This window comes from Eublepharis macularius, chromosome 6 (genome assembly GCF_028583425.1).
Source record: "Eublepharis macularius isolate TG4126 chromosome 6, MPM_Emac_v1.0, whole genome shotgun sequence".
Lineage (NCBI taxonomy): Eukaryota > Metazoa > Chordata > Lepidosauria > Squamata > Eublepharidae > Eublepharis > Eublepharis macularius.
The window spans coordinates 91,059,156-91,074,695 of NC_072795.1; the positions used below are offsets into that span (position 1 = coordinate 91,059,156).

Sequence of the window (15,540 nt, forward strand, 5' to 3'; positions counted from 1 at the left end):
TGGATTCTTAACTACATTATTTTGGAGTATTAAAGACATTTCAGTACATATTTTAGACCAGAAGTTTCTAGCCTTATCACAAGTCCACCACATATGAAATATAGAGCCTTCATGCTCCTTACATTTCCAACACTTGTTGGATAGCTGCTTATTAGCAATGGCTAACTTTTTCGGTGTTAAATACCATCTATATATCATTTTATAGCCATTCTCTTTGATACTGGTACAAGTTGAAATTTTTAGAGTATTTTTCCACAACTGTTCCCATGCATCCATCATAATCTCATTATTACAGTTTATTGCCCATTTTATGATTTGAACCTTAATCGTCTCATCTTCAGTATACCATTTTAACAATAATTTATACATGTTAGAAATTATTTTATTATTATCCTCCAATAATAGTTCTTCTAATTCTGAGTTTTTATTTCTAAAACCTGCCTTTCTTTGATCTGATTCAAATAAATCTTTAATTTGTCGATATTGCAGCCAACCGTATTTAAATGGTAATTCTTCATTCGATTTAAGTTTCAACTCATTGTTTTCGGTTTTTAATAATTCTTTATAAATAAGCCATTCATCTCCTTTATATTCCAAATTCGGGTTAATTACTTCTGCCGGGACAATCCACATTGGTTTCTCTTGCTCTATAAATTTTTTGTATTTTAACCAAGTTGACAGTAGATTTCTTCTCAAATAATGGTGCTGGAACATTGCGTCCATTTTATACTTATCATACCATAAGTATGCATGCCATCCAAAAAGTCTGTTATAGCCTTCCAAATTTAACAACTTATGATTGGATAAGGACACCCATTCTTTTAGCCATACCAAACACATTGCTTCATGATACAGACGAAAATCAGGTAGTTGCATGCCACTTCTTTCTCTTGCGTCACAGAGCACTTTCATTTTGACTCTAGGTTTCCTTCCTGCCCACACGAATTCCGATATTTTCCTCTGCCATTTTTCAAACTGTTTTTTGTCCTTAACAATTGGTATCGTTTGCATCAAAAACATAACTCTAGCAGCACATTCATTTTGATTGTAGCAATCCGACCTAACCATGATAAATTCAATTTGTTCCATTTTATCATATCTTTTTCAATTTGAGTCCAGAGCTTTTCATAGTTGTTTTTAAACAAATCAATATTTTTAACTGTCAGCTCTATTCCCAAATACTTTGTTTTTTGTACCACCTCGCAATCTGTTACTTCCATCAGTTCTTGTTGCTTCTTCTTCGTCATATTTTTTGTTATTATTTTCGACTTTTTATTTATATAAAAGCCTGCTAAATCTCCAAACTCTTTGATCTTACCTAACAATCTTGGCAGAATTTGTACTGGGTCTTCAACTATAAACATCACATCATCTACAAATGAAGACCCCTTTAATTTAATCCCTTTTATATTCTCATCTTCTCTTATCTGCCTCAATAATATTTCTAAGACCATTACAAATAACAATGGCGACAGTGGACAACCTTGGCTGAATCCACATTACCCCCGCGTGTCCCGGTGTTGCACTAAATGTTCGCTAAACACCTGGAAGTATAGCGTCTTTCTAGCGCGATTCAGAAATCGTGCTTGAAAGACGCTATACTTCCGGGTGTTTAGCGAACATTTAGTGCAACACAGGGACGTGCGGAGGTAATGTGGATTCAGCCCTTGTCTTGTTCCTTTCCTTATTTCAAATTTCTCCATCAGGTCATCATTGACACAGATTGCTACTCTTTGGTTGTCATGGCCCAGTCTGAGAGTGAGGTCTCCTCTGGAGGAGAGGAGCCTCGTGTAGCCAGCCAGGACTCCTCTGGAGAAGAGGAGCCCTGTGTAGCCAGCCCTAGCCCTGATTCAGCAGAAGCCAGCAATCAGGAGCAACAGCTGCTGGCTGATCAGAGCTTACAGCCAGCAGCTGAGGCACCAGCACCCTCAAGCTCCAATACTACAGAGGAAGCTCAGCCAGGGACTTCTACAGGTGCAGCGCAGCCAAGAGCCTCCACCCCCCCAGGTTCACCCACGCCCAAGGAACGCCGCAGGCAGCGCCAGAGACTGGAACTGCAGGAGAGACGGCGCAGTGCTCGCCTCTTAAGCCAACGCCAGCTGCTGGAGAGTGATGATGAGTAGTGACAGGATAGAGCCCCAGCAGCTGGCTGAAAACCACGCCTGGCTATAAGAGCCAGTCTGGAGGAACTGCTGGGCGTGGAAGCAACGTGTCTACTGCTTGCAACCACTCCGTGTTTCGTGAACCTTGCCCGTGCCTGCTTTTGGACCTGACACTATCGGTGACTGACCTTGGACTGTGCCTGACCTTGCTTTTGGACTCTGGACTCACTCCTGGCTTTATCTCGTGCTCTGACCACTGGTTTGACTTGGCTTTTGCTCTTGGAGCTCCCCTTTGACTTTGGCTTTAAGGTTTGGACTTGAACCACCCTGCTTGGGCTGGCCCAGCCCGTGACAGATTGCTTCCACCCAAAACTCCCTGGCATGGACATGGCAACACCCACCCCAGGGAGCCTGGCAATGCTGCAGGACCAGGTACTACAACTAACCCAAGCACTGGTGACTTTGCAGCAGCAGATTGCTACTCTCCTTGCCGCCCCTGCTGCACCTCTGCCTGCAAAATGCCCAGTGAAGCCTCCTGACAGTTTTGAGGGCAATGTGGAAGAATTCCCAGCATTTCTCGCCCAGTGCCAGCTATATATTGAACTCCGGGCTAGAGACTTCCCCACAGATCAAGTCAAAGTCGGCTTCATCCTCAGCCTGTTAAAGGGGCAGGCAGCAAGATGGGCCACACCCTTGTTACTGGCCAAATCCCCTTTGCTGGGGGATTTTCCAAGCTTTGTGGCTCACATTACCGCTGCCTTTGCAAACCCACTGAAAGCTGTGAAAGCAAACCAGAAAATACGTGCCCTCACCCAGGGAGATGGGACTGTGGCCCAATATACCACTGAATTCCAGCTACTGGCTCAGGACTTGGACTGGAACGAAGCAGCCTTAGTCGACCAGTACCTGGAAGGACTGTCTGACGCAGTATTGGATGAAGTGGCTCGATCTGAACGACCAGGAGGGCTGCAAGCACTCATTCTCCTATGCCTCCGTATTGATGGACGACTGGAGAGCCGGCGGCAAGCACGTGCGCTACGCCAGCCACCCCCGCCCCAGACCTTGCCTGAAAGGACAGCGGAACCCACACCATTGAACATGCCTTCTACCCACCTGCCTCCAGAGGAAAAGGCGAGGCGTCATGCCCACAACCTCTGCTGGTACTGTGGTGGGGTGGGCCATTTTGCCGATGGGTGCCCTGCCAAAAGAAGGACCCGAGCTATAGTCCAGGAGCAGACTCCCACTAAACAACTTGTGGGAACGGCCAATGCCTCCAGTGTTCCTCCTGAACCCTTCCTGGTGCCAGTAAAGCTGTGCCTGCCTGATGGCCGATGGCTATTTGTGTATGCCATGATAGACTCAGGGGCATCCCGCTGCTTCATGGACGCCAAGTTTGCCGCACAGCACCGAATTCCCTTGCGGGCAAAAAAGACCCCCACCGTAGTTGAGGCCATTGATGGGCGACCGCTACGTTCTGGGCCCGTGGTCGAGGAGACCCAGGACCTCCTCTTGCAGATCCAGCAGCACCGTGAACGGCTCTGCTTTGATGTGGTAGGCATCCCTCAGTTCCCGCTGGTCTTGGGACTTTCCTGGCTTTGCCACCATGACCCGGTTATCCGGTGGGGCCAGTTGGACCTCTGCTTCCGGGACCCATGCCCACACGAAAATCAATGCCCAGGTCCCATTGCAGCCGCTGTACAGGAGGCCTCTGTGATGCCAGAGGAATACGCAGAGTTTGAAGATGTGTTTGAGGAAAAGGGAGCAGACCAACTTCCCTCTCATCGGCCATATGATTGTGCCATAGACTTGATTCCTGGAGTCCCCCTGCCAGTGGGACGCCTGTACTCGTTATCAGAGCCTGAGTTGGCTGCACTCCGGGACTTCCTCACCACCAATCTGCAGCGAGGGTTCATCCGGCCCTCTACCTCGCCTACCTCTGCCCCAGTCCTCTTCGTCAAAAAGAAAAGTGGAGAACTCCGGCTGTGCAATGATTACCGGGCCCTGAACAAGATCACCGTTCGCGACCGGTACCCACTGCCTCTGATCTCCGACCTCTTGGAGCAAGTCAAGGGAGCCCAGATCTACACCAAGCTGGATCTTCGGGGAGCCTACAACCTGGTGCGTATCCGAGAAGGCGATGAATGGAAGACCGCCTTCAGTACCAGATATGGACAATACGAGTACCGGGTAATGCCCTTTGGCCTGACTAACGCGCCAGCTGTGTTCCAGAGACTGATGAACGACATCTTTCGAGATATCCTGGATCAGTTTGTCATTGTTTACCTGGATGACATATTAATCTATTCACGTGATGCGTCGCAACATACTCGGCATGTGCGGACGGTGCTGCAAAGACTCCGGCAGCATGGCCTATTCGCCAAACTGGAAAAGTGTGCATTTCACCGGCCTACCGTGGAATTCCTTGGCCATGTGCTATCACCCCACGGAATCCAAATGGACCCAGCTAAAGTCGAGGCTGTACAGACTTGGCAAGCCCCCCGTTCTCGGAAGGATGTGCAGCGATTTCTGGGGTTTGCCAATTACTACCGGCAATTCATCCCCCAGTTTGCATCCATAGCCGTCCCTCTCACTCGACTTCTCCGGCCTCGAGAACCTTTCCGTTGGACACCGGAAGCCAGCGAGGCATTCCTGACCCTGAAGACACGCTTCGTCACGCAACCAGTCCTTCGATACCCGGATCCCCAGCTACCCTTTCTAGTTGAAGCAGATGCCTCCAGCACCGCCATTGGAGCGGTGCTCTCACAACGGGCAACCCCCTCTAGCTCTCCACAGCCTTGCGCCTACTACTCTCGCCAGCTGACCCCCGCTGAAAGGAACTACACCATCTGGGAGCGGGAGCTGCTGGCAATAAAGGCAGCCTTTGAGGTTTGGCGGCATCATCTGGAGGGGGCTCGGTACCCAGTCCAAGTGCTCACTGACCACCGGAACCTCGAACACCTCCAAACTGCCCGCCGTCTCAACCAGAGACAGATCCGCTGGTCGTTGTTCTTTTCCCGTTTTGATTTCAGGATCACCTATGTTCCCAGCTCCCAGAATAAGAAGGCCGATGCTCTGTCCCGAAAGCCAGAGTACAACACATCCCCCGACCTGGAACAACCTCCAATGACCATCCTGGCTCCAGAAACTTTCGCCGCCACGCAACCCCCTCCGGGGCTGGTGGAGGAGATACAGACTCAACAGCTGCTGGACCCCGTTGCCCAGAAGTACCTCCAGAACGTCCGGGGATCTCCCCATCCCCAGGCAGAGGGATTTGCAGAGGAAGAGGGGCTACTGACCCACCGAGGCCGGATTTATGTACCCCCAGGCTCTCTACGAACAAAGGTACTGCAGCTGGTCCACGATTCTAGACCTGCCGGGCACTTCGGCCGCCACAAGACAATTCATCTCTTGACCCGTGACTTCTGGTGGCCCCGGGTGCAATCGGATGTGGCCCGGTATGTGGCAGCCTGTGAAACGTGTAGACGGGCCAAAGACGTCCCCGGCAAACCTTCTGGTCTCCTGCATCCACTCCCCACACCCACTGGGCCATGGAGGACTATTTCCATGGATTTCATTACAGACCTGCCCTGCTCCAAAGGCCACACCTGCATCCTAGTGGTGGTGGACTTGTTCACAAAGATGGCCCACTTCGTTCCCTGTTCTGGACCCCCCACTGCTCAGGAAACGGCACACCTGTACCTTCAGCACATCTTTCGACTCCATGGGCGTCCGGATCATATAATTTCTGATCGGGGAGTTCAATTCACCTCTCGGTTCTGGCAGGCCCTGCACTCCCTTCTTGGCACCCAAGTCCACTTATCCTCAGCACACCACCCCCAATCTGACGGGCAGACAGAGCGCACCAATGCAACCCTGGAGCAATATCTGAGATGCTACACAAACCATCAACAGGATGACTGGCTAGCTCTACTGCCTTTGGCCGAGTTCGCATATAACAATGCAGTGCACTCCTCCACCCAGCAGACCCCCTTCATGGCAAACTATGGCCACCACCCTCGTTTCTTCCCTAGCACAGCACCATTGTCGGGAATTCCAGCCGCTGATGATCGCCTCCAGGAACTCCAATCCATGCATGAGCTGTTGCGGGAACAACTCCAGCTTGCCAAGGGAAGCTACAAGGAGGCTGCGGATCGGAAACGGCAACCTGGTGTTCCCTTGTCTGTGGGTGATCGGGTCTGGTTATCCACCCGCCATATCCGCAGCCAACGGCCCTCCAAAAAGCTAGATGCCCGGTTCCTTGGACCTTTGTGATCACAGACCAGGTGAACCCTGTGGCCTACCGCCTGCAACTACCGCGAACCCTCCCGATCCATCCTGTGTTTCTCCGGTCCCTTCTAGTCCCGGCTTCACCCCCGGACCCGCACCATCCCGGGCCACCGCCCCCTCCGCCTCCGATTACCGTCGAGGGGCAAGAGGAATATGAGGTTGCCCGGATCCTAGACTCACGTCGCCAGCGGGGGCAAGTACAGTACTTGGTGGACTGGAAGGGGTATGGGCCGGAAGACCGCTCATGGGAGCCTGCCGTGAACATCCATGCCCCCCGTCTAGTCCGACAGTTCCATCGGGCCTATCCTCAGAAACCGGGGCTGCCCGGGCCGCAGAAGAGGGGGGGCCTTGGGAGGGGGGATGGTGTCATGGCCCAGTCTGAGAGTGAGGTCTCCTCTGGAGGAGAGGAGCCTCGTGTAGCCAGCCAGGACTCCTCTGGAGAAGAGGAGCCCTGTGTAGCCAGCCCTAGCCCTGATTCAGCAGAAGCCAGCAATCAGGAGCAACAGCTGCTGGCTGATCAGAGCTTACAGCCAGCAGCTGAGGCACCAGCACCCTCAAGCTCCAATACTACAGAGGAAGCTCAGCCAGGGACTTCTACAGGTGCAGCGCAGCCAAGAGCCTCCACCCCCCCAGGTTCACCCACGCCCAAGGAACGCCGCAGGCAGCGCCAGAGACTGGAACTGCAGGAGAGACGGCGCAGTGCTCGCCTCTTAAGCCAACGCCAGCTGCTGGAGAGTGATGATGAGTAGTGACAGGATAGAGCCCCAGCAGCTGGCTGAAAACCACGCCTGGCTATAAGAGCCAGTCTGGAGGAACTGCTGGGCGTGGAAGCAACGTGTCTACTGCTTGCAACCACTCCGTGTTTCGTGAACCTTGCCCGTGCCTGCTTTTGGACCTGACACTATCGGTGACTGACCTTGGACTGTGCCTGACCTTGCTTTTGGACTCTGGACTCACTCCTGGCTTTATCTCGTGCTCTGACCACCGGTTTGACTTGGCTTTTGCTCTTGGAGCTCCCCTTTGACTTTGGCTTTAAGGTTTGGACTTGAACCACCCTGCTTGGGCTGGCCCAGCCCGTGACATTGGTTCTTATAGATTGTTTTTACAGCTTCTATAAGCTTTTTACCTAGATCCATCTTTTCCATCGATGCAAACATAAAATCCCAATTCAAGTTGTCAAAGGCTTTCTCTGCATCCGCAAAAAAAAACCTGACTTCTTTATCTGGACGCTTGTCATAATATTCAATGGCATTTATAACCACCCTCAAATTGTCTTTTAACTGTCTGTTCAGTAAAAACCCCGCCTGATCGTCTCCTACAAAATCCATTAACCATATTTTAAGTCTATCTGCTAGTATTCTTGCCAATATTTTATAGTCATTGTTTATTAGCGAAATTGGTCTATAGTTTTTAACATCAGTCAGTACCTGTGACTCTTTTGGTATCAAGGTAATATTTGCCTCATTCCACGTATCTGGAAGACCCTCTCCTTTCAGTATATCATTCATTACAACTCTTAAAGCTGGAGCTAGGTCTTTCTTCATTGCTTTATAAAACTTTGCTGTAATCCCATCCAGTCCAGGTGCCTTACCAGTCTTTGCCGCATCTATAGCTTGTTCAATTTCTTCATCTGTTATTGGAGCATTCAGCTTCTCCTTCATACTAGGTGATATGGTTGGTAAATCTATTCTCTGCAAATATTGATCTATATTCTCTTGTGGTATTGCTTTCCTTTGAAACAATTTTGCATAGTATTTATAAAACACTCGTTTAATTCTGTAGTGTTCTTTAATTTCTTCTCCTTCTTCAATTATTCTACTAATTATTTTCTTTTCTCTTTTTTTCTTTAATTGCCAGGCTAGATACCTTCCAGGCTTATTCGCTCCTTCAAATGATTTTTGTTGCAATGTCCTCAATTTCCATTCTAATTCTTTATTTTCCATTGCTCTTACTTGCTCTTGCAATATTTTAATTTCTTGTACTATTGATTTTTTCCCTGGTTTCTTCTTTAATTCTTGCTCTTTTTTATGTAATTTCTCTTGAATTTCTTGAGCTTTCTCCTCCTTCCTTTTTTTTATCTCTGTTGTTTAAAGTAATTAATATTCCCCTTATTACTGCTTTATATGTATCCCATACCACCCGGGTTGAGACTTCATTATTTTTGTTAGTTTGAAAAAATATTTTGTTTCTTTCTGTAGGTATTACATATTTTCTTGATTATGCAGTAGGTCTTCATTTATTCTCCATCGTAATTTCTTCTGTCCCATTGCAGCTTTCCAAAGCAATGGATTGTGGTCCGAGCTCACTCTTGGCATTATTTCCACTTTTTTTGTCCGTAATGCCAATTCTTTGGTTGTCCAAATCATATCAATTCTTGAAAATGATTGATGTCTCGCCGAATAATACGTATAATCTTTGCCTTTAGGATTTTCTTTCCTCCAAATATCCTCCAGTTTTTCTTGTTCTACTAGTTCAAAAAATGATTTTGGTAGCTTGCCCGATTTCTGTTTTCCTCCTCTTATTTTTCTATCCAATTGCAAATCTACAACCCCATTGAAGTCTCCCATCATTACAATCTGTTCATATACATCTTGATCTAATTTGTCTATTAATTCCCTATAGAATTGGACTTTAGCTCCATTGGGTGCATATATACCTATTATTAAAGTCTTCTTGTCACACACATTAATTTCCACTGCAAGATATCTCCCATTTTGATCTCGAAATACTAATTTTGAGTCCAAATCTTCTTTAATATACATCACTACTCCTCTTTTCTTTTGTTTTGCCGATGCAATAAATTCTCTTCCTAGTTGTCTATTTTTTAAAAACTTGACATCTTGATCTTTAATATGTGTTTCTTGTAGACAAATTATATTACAATTTTGGTTTTTTAGCCAATGAAAAATAGTTCTTCTCTTCTGTGGTGAATTTAGTCCATTTACATTCCATGATATTAATTTGTACTCCATCATTCTATTTTCTTACCGATTTAGAAAAGTCATTTGCTTTCTCAGAGAGAAACTCCTCCATTTCCTGTCTTGATTTAATTATGACTCTCAAACCATTAAAGTAGAAGCTCAACCCTTCTGGTATTTCCCATCTGTATCTAATGTCTTTCTCTCTCAACTTCTGGGTCAATTCTCTATATTTTTTCCTCTCTTGGAGAATTCTTCTAGGTACCTCTTTCATTATCTTGATCCTAGTTCCCTCCAATGATAGGGGATTCACAAAATGTCTTTGGATAATCTCTTCTCTCATTCTTTTCATTATTAACTGCACAATGATGTCTCTTGGTAGGTTCTTTTGTTGTGCATATGCGGAGTTGACCCTGTATACTAGATCCAAATTTGCAGTAATTTCTTCTAGTTGTTTATTCAAAAATTCTACTAAGATATCCGTCATTTGGTCTTGTACATTTTGCGCCATCGATTCTGGAACGCCCCTAAATCTTAGTTGTCTTTCCGTTGCCTTACATTCCATCACTGCCATCCTCTCCTGCATTACTTGATTTTCCATCTTCACATTTGTAGCTAAATCATTAGTCTTCTGTTCCACTTCTTGCACCTTGTTGTTTGTTGCTTGTAGTTCATTTCTAATTCCATCTATATTCTTAGCCAATTCTGCCACCTCCATTTTAATTACATCTTTCAAATCTTTTACCAATGTTTCATGCATCTTTTGTATTGATTGGTTCAGTTCTTTATAACCTTCTGTAACTTTCTTCTCCAGTCCTTCAATCACTGCGTCTACTGAGGCTTGCCACTCTTTATCTAATTTTTTCATCATACTTGGACTTGGCTTGGTGCCCCCCCACATGTCCGCTCTCTTTCTTAAATCCGTTTTGCTTTTTTATTGTTTTCCCCTTAATATTACTCACTTTGCTGGTCTCGATAAAAGAAAAAAGTTTTTCAATTTGGATCCAAAATGTCGGGGGCAATTTCTCTATGGTAACTGGAATTGCTTCTTCCCTCAGCTACAGTGGCGTATTTCCTGTTCCTTTAGTCCCAATTTCTTGTGATGCTTACTTTATTTTGCTTCCGGGTCTTCTTTCTTCTCGCTGTTCTTCCTGCTTCCCGCTTATTCTTGTCTTCTCTAGGCACACATTGTCTCCTCCTCTCCCAATCTCCTCTCCTCTCGCGATGTTTCAACACTGTTTCCCAGCTCCCTCCTCCTCTCTCACGCTGGTTATCTCTCTTCAAACCGCAAGTATGCATAAACAATCCTTTGTATCTCTCTTTTTGTCCTTAAAAGCTTGCCAGATTAGAGATTTCTTACTCAAATATTGTTCCTTATTGTTTCCTCTATTTAATTCTTTTTATTACTTTAGTATATGGTCTTTTTTCTGCTTTTTCAGTTCAAAAGTCCGATAACAATCTTTACCTTATGCTGCTTTCTCGGGTTGTCTGTGCTGTTTCCTCCATTTCTAGTTGGTCAAATCTGGTACTGAGGCTTGGTTTCTGATGATCTTATGTCAATTCAATGACTCCAGAGGTACTGCAGAGTTAGTAGCTCGTCCTTCTCCGAGGGGACCTCAAGGTGGTGGGGAGAATCCTTGATTCAGAACCCCCCCATCACCGAGATCACAAACTCTTGGGGCCGCGTAGCATTCAGGATTCCCTTCTCCCTGAAGGGGGGACGGTAGCAGGCATTTGAGCACCTCACTTCCCAAAAACAGTATCTCAGATAGCCCAGCTCCCTAGGCTACTTCAGATCACCATTAATCCCAAACCGGAAGTCCAGCTTTTACCCTTCACACTAGGAAAGTAATTCTTCCTTCATCCCAAAGATTTCAAACTTCCCTCCAAGTCTGGGTTTCTGTCTCTGGACCTGGCAGGTAAAAACCCCTGCCATGAACCTTAAAACCTGGACAGGTAATCTCTCTTTGGGGGAGAAAATCCAGACACCCCCACAATGGAATAACCCAGTTATTTGTGATTCTGTGGGAAGAATGGATCTTATGAGGAGATTAATTTGTTTCCCTCATAAAGCCTCAATACCAATTAATAACCCTTCAGGAAATACTGCCAGAGGGCATGGCAAGGTACTACAGGCTTGGAAGAGGCAGAACTGGAATCCCTGCAATTCATGCTTTTTCTTCTTTACTCTGTAAAGAAGCTACTCTTTTTGAAGAGCTAAAAGAGGAAGAAAAAAAGCTGAATTCCAGTGGCACCTTAGAGACTTAAGGGCAAACTAGATGTTTGGATTTTTAAAGCGTTGTGTCTGGGTTCTCTGCAACCACACAGCAGTTGCAGAGAATGGGGTATGAAAAGTAAAAGTTAGCCCAAATGGGCTCTGAATGGTGCCATGAGGGGGAGGAAGCCTCCTGCCTTCTCCCCCAAACCATTTTACCATGCTGAAACAGCACTGGCGGGAGGGAGAAGTTCCCCATTTGTGCTGCACCATGTGCAAAGAATCCTCCAGTTAGCTGGTATTGAGGGAATCCAGAATCTAAACTCAACTCTTTAAAAAACTGAATATATAGTTTGGGCCACAAACACCTTAAAAAGAGGAAGATCCTGTCTTGCATGGAAAATTTTACTCCTAACCTTCTGCTGCTACCCAGACCTTTCATTGTCACCAGCCATCAGCCATGAACCCTAGAGTTTTCAAAGATTCCCAGGTGGCCAGAGGTACAGTCAGACTCCATGCTGTATCAAACCAGAAAATCATGATCAGGCCTACATGTACTATACGCACTGATCAATCAGCCCCAATCAAGGCTTTGTTTGCAAATCTCAGGGATCTTCACACACCCAGGCCAAGATGAATGACCAGTGTTTGCACTGTTCATTCCACACCATTCGAGACCCCCTTACAATGCAGATCCACCCAGTAACCCCAATGAGTGATTCTTCAGGCAGGTAACCTCATCACCTAAGCATTCCTGATGTAGACTCTGAATTGCGCGGATGCCCGACTTACTGGGCGGACGGTTTGCTGCCGTGGGTGGTGAGGTCAGACAGAGCATGGTAGCTGCCATGTTTCCTGTTCGCCCAGGGTTCCCCTGGGTGAGCCAGCGGCCAATAGAATTCAATAAACACAAACACACACAACACAAAGAACAAGAAAGAGGGCCAATAACAGTTATTGGAACTTGGAAGTATACCAGACAAAACAAAAAAGTCTTCCTCTGCTAGCAGAAGACAGAAACAAAGGGGGACAGAGGACTCTCCCTGGGGAGGGAGTGCCAAAGTTTTGGTGTAATAACTGAGAAGGCCCTTTCTAAGGGTTGCCATCCATCTAGAATCATATGGGGGACACCCCAAAGCAGGGCCTCCAAAAATGATGGGAATGAATGGGTAGGTTCACATGGGAGAAGGTGGTCCTTAAGGTATGCTGGCCCCAAGCTGTATAGGGCTTTAAAGGTCAATACCACTACCTTGAATTGGGCCTAGAAGCAAATTGGGAGCCAGTGTAGATGGAACAAGACTGGAATGATATGATCCCTACGACCCACCCCAGTCAGAAGAAGAGAGAAAAAGTAACGTTGCCTGCTCCTGGTTTCAGAGTGGTGAGGGAACAACCCAGGTAAAGTAGTCATAGTAGTGGAGGGACAGCCTTGGGGAATAAACTGGACCTAAAAGGTGAGCTCTGAGAAGCTGTTTAAATACTAAAGGTTCACAATCTTTTTGGACAGCTGGTGGAAAACTGATTGCAGCCTACTGCTGAAGGCGAGGAGGGAGGAGGAGGCAAGGCGACAAACTCAGACCACACAGTTGGAGTAGGAGCATGGCAGTCATGGGGGTCGGATCCCCCAAAAGCATCGGCTGACCCACCTGCCAGCCAATGACCCCTCCCCCCTCTGCTGGGGATACCAAACACACACAACACAGGAAGTTCCCATTTTTGGACTAGCTTTGGGCGAATACATCTAGCTTAATGGACAGCTTCCACTAATCAGTGTTTAAACTGGCTGTTGATTGCTTATTCCCCAGTTTGTATGATTTGTATTTATGTGATGTATTGATTTCAGCATATTTCCCAACAATAGTGAAGTTTTATTTTACTGCCCTTCTAGCTACCCTCTTTCCTTGCTTTCTCTTTCTGCATGTGTATGTCCAATAAAGATAAAACCTAGTTCCATTCAAAGTTCTCTCTTTCTTTCTCATTCACAGTTCCACTCAATATACAATTCCAAAGATTGTGTCTGTGTATATACAGGTTTTGGATTCCTTGTTTTGGTGTCAAGAAGTACGCATGTAAAAGCTACATATGTGTAGTCCCTTCAGTCCCTGGGTAACAGTGTCCCAAAGAAAGGGTACTTCCCATTTTTTTCAGGCTGTGCTGAACCACAGTGAAAAACATTTGCTAAGGAAAAACATGGAATGTAATGATGAAGTGGAAATCATTGGCAATTACTAAGGTGTGGCTGGTAACAGGACCGGGGGAAAATCTGCAACAAAAATAACTCTTCCACTGGAGCAAGGCTCCTTGTGCAGGTAAAAGCTTCCATGAATAAGAAGAAAGTTTCACTGATAGTGGAATTGGACTTTGGATTCAACCTTGAGCTTTTAAATGTCATTTAGAGACAAATGTTTAATAGACACACATTTTCACCTTTGGCCCCATTGCTTTGAATGTATTCTTTTCCTTTTATTCAAAAAGGGAAATGCAGAAGTAAAAGGACTAAAGAAGCTTACAACTAGAATCCCACCAGTGGGTAACTACCCTGTTTACTGTGGTAAAGCACAGGAATGTTCTGAAATTTTATGGCAAGAAAAGCTATAGAACCTCTTAGAACCTTGTTGATTCCTATTGCAGAGGAATAGGGATGTGCGTTTCGGCTTTCTGAATGCCAAAAGAAAGCCGAAACAGAAGTGTTTCGGCTTCTTTCGGGTTAGCCGAAACATTTCGGAGAAAGCCGAAACGTTTCGGCTAGCCGAAAGAAAAAAAGCCGAAACGTTTCGGCTTCTTTCGGCTTTCTTTCGGCTTTTCAATGGGAAAATGCCTCCGTCTTCCCGGACGTCTGGGGGAGGCATTTTCCCACCGAATCAGCCCAAAATTGGTGGGGACCTTCCTCTAACCCCTCTCTAAACCCCCCCCCCCCCAAGTTTCAGACCGATTGGACCGATTGGTCCCCCTATCCTCCCATAAGAAAGCGAAGGAGCAGCATATTGTTAGCATGCTGCTGCTCATCTTCTTCATTATTTCCTATGGGGAAAAAATGAAGAAGCAGGCTTCCTTTGCCAGGGGTGGCATTTTGCATGCAAAATGCCCCCTTACCCTCAGGGGCCCTTCTCCCACCCTTCCTCCCACCCCCCACCAAGGCTCAGCCTGCTCCCACTTGGGGGGGCCATTTCATGGCCTCCCCAAGTAGGTGCTCTGCTCTCATCTCTACCACTGACAGCTGGGGGAGGCTTGTCTTGCCAGGGGTGGCATTTTGCATGCAAAATGCCCGCCAGCCCTCAGGGGCCCTTCTCCCACCCCTCCTCCCACCCCCCACCAAGGCTCAGCCTGCTCCCACTTGGGGGGGGCATTTCATGGCCTCCCCAAGTAGGTGCTCTAATCTCTACCACTGACAGCTGGGGGAGGCTTGTCTTACCAGGGGTGGCATTTTGCATGCAAAATGCCCCCCAACCCTCTGGGGCCCTTCTCCCACCCTTCCTCCCACCCCCCACCAAGGCTCAGACTGCTCCCACTTGGGGGGGCCATTTCATGGCCTCCCCAAGTAGGTGCTCTTTTCTCTACCACTGACAGCTGGGGGAGGCTTGTCTTGCCAGGGGTGGCATTTTGCATGCAAAATGCCCCCCAGCCCTCAGGGGCCCTTCTCCCACCCCTCCTCCCACCCCCCACCAAGGCTCAGCCTGCTCCCACTTTGGGGGGGGGCATTTCATGGCCTCCCCAAGTAGGTCCTCTCAGCCCCTAAAGTCCACCCCTTACAGCCCCACACAAACCCAATTCCCCCCCAGCTGCCACACACAGACCCAAATCCCCACATTAGCCCCTCACAGACCCAAATCCACCCCCACCTGCCCCACACCCATAACCCCAGGAACAGGCTGGCAAAGGCCAGCCCTCTCCCTTTGTTCCCTATGCTGGGAACTTCTAAACTCTCTTTCCCTGGGCAATTCTGCACAGCCCAGGGGTGCCACAATGGTGGGCACACTTCTGAGTGCCAGCTGGTCCCTGTGAAAGAGCACCTGAACCA

General features: G+C 47.3%; 1 protein-coding gene across 1 annotated transcript in view; it reads right to left on the reverse strand.

Annotated features, from left to right (window-relative positions):
• Nucleotides 1-15,540, reverse strand: part of C6H10orf90 (chromosome 6 C10orf90 homolog) — a 165,296-nt gene that overhangs the window by 48,678 nt on the left and 101,078 nt on the right.